At 38.3% G+C, this 4,849-nt stretch overlaps 1 pseudogene; it reads left to right on the top strand.

Moving 5' to 3' along the window:
• Positions 1-386: 386 nt before the first annotated feature.
• LOC102826665 lies at positions 387-2,924 on the top strand (annotated as a pseudogene).
• Positions 2,925-4,849: the final 1,925 nt, after the last annotated feature.

Raw genomic sequence — 4,849 nt, forward strand, 5'->3', positions numbered from 1 at the left:
TCTTAGCACAATTTGCAAAGACCTGGAGTTAGAAAAACAAAAGAGCAAAACACACTTGGCATTTCTCAAGCTGAAAAAACTAGCATAAAAATTCAAGCCTCAACTTGCAATGCAAAATGACTTTATGGACAAAATGAGGAAGCATCAAAAGAACATGGAAGAAAACCACAAAGTCACTGTAACAAAAGAATGGGCAATGTTCAACAATCCTAGGAGATAGGATGTAACTAAACATCGATGAAGGAAGAAACCAAAGCTGTACTGAAGGTATTGGTGACAAACAAGTCTCCAATTATTCATACAGCACCAATTGAGATGTTTCAACACATGGATATAATGCTGTAAGTGCTGACTCATCTATGCCAAGACATTTGGAAAACAGTTACATGGTTAACAGACTAAAAGAAATCCACATTTATGTCCATTCCAAAGAAAGCGGATCCAATGGTATGCATAAATTACCAAATATAATTTACTATCACACACATGTAAAATATTTCTGAAGACAATTCTAAAATAGTTGGACAGGGAACTGGTAGAAATTTAAGTCATATTCAGATGAGGAAATAGAGCAAAGGATATTATTGTTGATGTCAATCAAAGGAGTTTTGACTGAAATAAAAGAATTCCAGAAAGATGTTTACCTGTGTTTCATTTATTATGCAAAAGCATATGACTATGGATTATAACAAATTATAGATAACATTGTAAAGAATGAGAATTCCAGAACACTTCATTGTGCTCATTCAGAACCTATACATAGACCTAGAGGCAGTCGTTCAAACAGAACAAGGGGAAACTGCCTGGTTAAAAATAAGGAAAGATGTGCATCAAGATTGAATCCTTTCACTATACTTATTCAACTTGTATGCTGAGAAAATAATTTGAGAAGTTGGACTATGTGAAGATGACACCATCATGATTGGAGGAAGACTGGTTAACAACCTGTGTTAGACAGACAACACAACTTTGCTTACTGAAAGTGAAAAGGACTTGAGGCATTTACAGATGAAGATCAAAGCCTACAGCTTCAGAATGGATTACACCTTAAGATAAAGAAAACAGCAAGCTTCACAACTGGACCAATAAGCAATCATAATAAGCAGAGAATATATTTGAAATTCTCAAGGATTCATTTTACTTGAATCCACAATCAACACACATGGAAGCAGCAGTACTCAAGAAATCAGAAAGGTAGAACAAGATGACAGAGTACGCCAAAAGGTGTGGGGACCCTCTGTAGCAAGGATTCAGAAAACCAGACTAGACAGATTCAGAGGAAGGTCTTGGAACTCTGAGCTTCAGAGAAAGGTATAAAATAAGTGGATTGAGCGCTCACCAGGAAAGAGAGTTGAACAGTCGCTGTAAGAAAGGAGGTCACTTCTGCTATGGGGCAGTCAACCAGACCAGCTACAGTCTTTTGAGCATACATGAGTGGATAAAGAGATAAGAAACCTTCTTGTGAAAACCTGCCTGTGATTCACAGAGACAAGGTGCGATTTATCTCTCTCTCTCTGTCTTTCTCTCTCTCTCCATCCCTAGTTCCTTGCATAGCCCCAGTGACCAGAGGCAAGACCTATATGAGTGTACACTCCCAGGGATGGACCCACTTTCCACGTGGACAGAACCACGCAGACCCATGGGTTGTGCTCGGACCACACAATAGAAGGGGGCAGAGACAGCAGCAATAAACCCACTCTGGTAAGCCTTGTTCTATCTGCAAAGTTGGTCCTGGCCAGCCCTGGGCTTCTTCTCATTAGAAGTGGCTGAATGAACATGTGGGTAGAGAAAGGGGGAAAGAGGAAAGAAAAAGACAGGTTATAGGTCTGATAGACACTGTGGGAGTATCTTGAAATTTCTCAAGAAACTGTGAAGACAAGAGACCATTAGGTGGCACATATGCAGTCCATTTATTTTTCCATTGTTATTTGCTTATGTGTTTGTTTGTTTTCATTCTCTCTTGTAGATTTGTTCTCTTTTCTTGTCTCACCTGCCAGCAGACAGTAACCAGACAAACCTCTTCAACCCCACCAATTGGGTTAGAGTCAATATCAGCTGCTATACAACCAACGTCAGCTAAATTCACCCTGAACTGAATGAAATACACAAAGAGCAAACAGAGAATGGTACACAAGCTCATCTCTTGATCATATCCAGCAGATGGTAGTTGGTGAGTTCCTGAGAAAACACCAATACACAGTCATCAACTTAATACAAATACAACACCACAATATCTAGAAAGCAACAAATCATCTCTGTTCACATGAAAAAAAAGACAGAGTAACTCATACAATCAACCAAGAAGCAGAGCTATAAAATGCTTTTGAGCTTTCTGGACCAGCTGAGCAGGAGACACCATCTTGGGAGTTGACATCTGCCACAACAAAGACCAAAAGGTTCGTGCCAAGGAGCCCAAAGCCAGGACATCTACCTGCAACTGTTGGTCAAGCTGTACAGGTTTCTGGCAACACAGACCAATTCCACATTCAAACAAGTTGTGCTGAAGAGCCTGTTCATGAACCACAAAAACAGGACACCCCTGTCCCTTTCTCGAATAATCAGGAACATGAAGCTTTTGCCAGGAGAATAAGACAGCTGTGGTCATGAGGACCATCACAGATGATGTGCAGGTTCAGGAGGTGCCCAGGCTGAAGGTGTGTGCACTATGTGTTAGCAGCCACGCCCAGAGCCCCATCTTCAAGGGTAGGGGCAATATCCTCACCTTTGACCAGTTGGCCCTGGACTCCCCCAAAGGTCTCAGGACTGTCCTGCTTTCTAGTACATACAAGGGCTATGAAGTGTACAGGCATTTCAGCAAGGCACAGGGAACCCCGCACAGGCACACCAAACCCTACATTCACTCCAAGCGCCAGAAGTTCAAGTGTACCAGGGGCCAAAGGGTTAGCCAAGGCTATAAAAATTAATGCCTGATTCTGTCCTGTTATTAAAAAGATTTTAGAGGCAAAAAAAAATGCTTTTGAATAACAACAGGTACTGGAACTGGCTGAAAAGAGTTCAGGAGAATGATATTTAGGTACTTCCAAACTACAAAGTCAGCAGTTCAAACTCACCAGCCAGTCCTCAGAAACCCTATATAGGTCAGAGCCAACTTGATGGCAGGTAATAACAACAACAAAACTATTGACTGAAAGGTCAAGGTAAACAAGGAAGAATTCAGAAAGTTACTTCAGGAGCAATCAAACAAAATAGGTAAATAACTGGAGACAATACAAAACCTGCAAACACAAATTCAGATTAATACTAAGATATCAGATATGGACAGTGTACTGGAAGGGCAAAGGAGTAGATTTGAGTCAATGGAAGCCAGAATTTGTGAGCTAGAAGATAAATTTCTCAATAGTTGTAGGCTAGAAGAACAATCAGAAAAAAAGAATGAAAAAAAAAAAAAAAAAAAACAGAACCCTAAGATTCATGTGGAAAATCATGAAGAGGGAAACCCTATGGGTAATCAGAATTCTGGAATAAGAAGATACAAAGCAAACCATAGAAAAGATAGTCAAAGAGAAGAAAATTTCCCTAACATAATGGATGATGAGAAAGTAAGCATTCAGGAAGCTGAAATAACCCCAAACAATGTATCCCCCAAAAGAAAATCTCCAAGATGTATCATAATCAAACTTTCCAAAATCAAAGACAAAGAAAGAATCCTGAAAGCAGCTTGAGAAAGACAAAATATTACCTACAAAAGAAAACCAATAAGATTAAGCTCTGATTTCTCAAAAGAAACCATGCAGGTAAGAAGGAAACAGGAAAACATACAAAACTCCGGGGCTAGGGGTGAAAACTGCTAACCAAGAATCACATACCCAGCAAAGTTGCTCCTCAAATAGGACTATAAAATCAGAACATTTTTCAATAAACAGAAATTAAAGGACTTTGTAAAACCCAACCAAACACTACAAAAGATATTAAAGACAGTTCTTTGGACTGAGAACCAACAACAGCAGAAAACAACCAGACATTGACATACACAGTAATTACGCCCAGAATTCAGACCAGATATGGAAGGGTCCAGGGTAAAAAAAAACTACAGAATTGAAAATAGGGAATTGGAGATATTAGCCTATGATCAGGACAACTACAAAGTTAAGGTAGGGAAAAATATAGTTACAGAGATCCAGGGGGTGAGGAGTTCAAGTGGATTTCAAGATAAAACAGACTGCTTTATAATGGGGAAGGAATTAATAAATGACAGGGTAGCCTCAAAGAAACTTAATACATTTTCACATCAAATCAAGAAAACAGAAAACCATGAGTATTTTGTAAACATTTTGTAAACATTAGAACTATGAAGGAATTGACAAGAAAAAAAAAAATGATATCAGCACAGGAAGGCATGCAAAACAAATAAACCAGCCATACCAAAAAAGAACATGTAGCAAAATGAAAGAAATTCATACCTACTGATAATTACGCTGAAGGTCAATGGATTAAATGCACCAGTCAAGATACAGAGAGTAGCAGAATGAACAATAAAATAGGATCCTTCCATATGCTGTTTATAAGAAGCACACTTTACAAAAAAAGACAAACATAGATCAAAAACGAAAGGATGTGAAAAAATAAATCAAGTTAATGGAAATGAAACATGAGTAGGAGTGGCGATACAAATCTCTGATAAAATTAATTTTAAGGCAAAAAAAAGAAACACAGTATAAAATACAGAGAAAGATATTATCTCATTATTAAAATGTCAATTGAACAAGAGTACATAACCATAATAAATGTCTGGGCTCCCAACAAAAGAGCCTAAAAATACATACATCAAACTCTAATATAATTGAAGAAAGAAACAGACAACTCTACAATAATGCTGTTATTGTTGTTA

The sequence above is a fragment of the Chrysochloris asiatica genome, unplaced genomic scaffold (assembly GCF_000296735.1).
Source record: "Chrysochloris asiatica unplaced genomic scaffold, ChrAsi1.0 scaffold00140, whole genome shotgun sequence".
NCBI lineage: Eukaryota > Metazoa > Chordata > Mammalia > Afrosoricida > Chrysochloridae > Chrysochloris > Chrysochloris asiatica.